At 39.9% G+C, this 616-nt stretch overlaps 1 protein-coding gene across 1 annotated transcript in view; it reads right to left on the bottom strand.

The window, feature by feature from the left end:
* Nucleotides 1-616, bottom strand: part of OPCML (opioid binding protein/cell adhesion molecule like) — a 591,092-nt gene that overhangs the window by 549,324 nt on the left and 41,152 nt on the right. The gene's annotated exons all lie outside the window — the stretch shown is intronic.

Raw genomic sequence — 616 nt, 5'->3', positions numbered from 1 at the left:
CAGAATTTACAGGCTCCATATCCTGATCTTCCTGATTATCTGTCCATATGTCCCCATTCCAGTTTTCAGGATCCAATTTTTTTTTTTTTTTTTTTCCAATCAATGCCCTCACTTTAACAGCAGACACCATTCTGGATTGGCAATTTAGCTGGTGTTGAAATTCAGCCACCCTTTCAATAAGACTCTGGGTTTGGTTTTCAGTGATATCAGCTCTGTTAGTAGAAGCTATAAGGCTTTCTTTCAGAGCACAACTGGAAGCACTGAGGTCTTTTATGCAGTGCTTAAGCTGAGACTCAGCAGCTTTGAGCTCATCTCGTTCTTTCACCAATTTATCCAGTGTAAGTAGGACCAACCAACTAGCTTCCTTATACTCCTCGTTCTGACAAAATTGCAGAAAAGTATCAAATACCCAATCAGCCAGAGCATCACTTCTCACAAGTACTTGACCTATTGGTGGTGTTATTTCACATATTAATTTTGCCACCTCATGCTATGGATTAGTAGGGCCCTCTTTATTGGCAGACATAGAGTCACTAATGTCATCAAAATTAATCAAATTGGAGAACCAATCTAAGAAGCCCATACTTATGATTTTGTCTCTCTAGAACCGCTCCCC

The sequence above is a fragment of the Orycteropus afer genome, unplaced genomic scaffold (assembly GCF_000298275.1).
Source record: "Orycteropus afer afer isolate SDZICR_OR568_19922 unplaced genomic scaffold, OryAfe1.0 scaffold00315, whole genome shotgun sequence".
Taxonomy (NCBI): Eukaryota; Metazoa; Chordata; class Mammalia; order Tubulidentata; family Orycteropodidae; genus Orycteropus; species Orycteropus afer.
The sequence above is the reverse complement of the archived record's forward strand: the minus strand, read 5'-3'. Positions and strand labels throughout refer to the sequence as shown.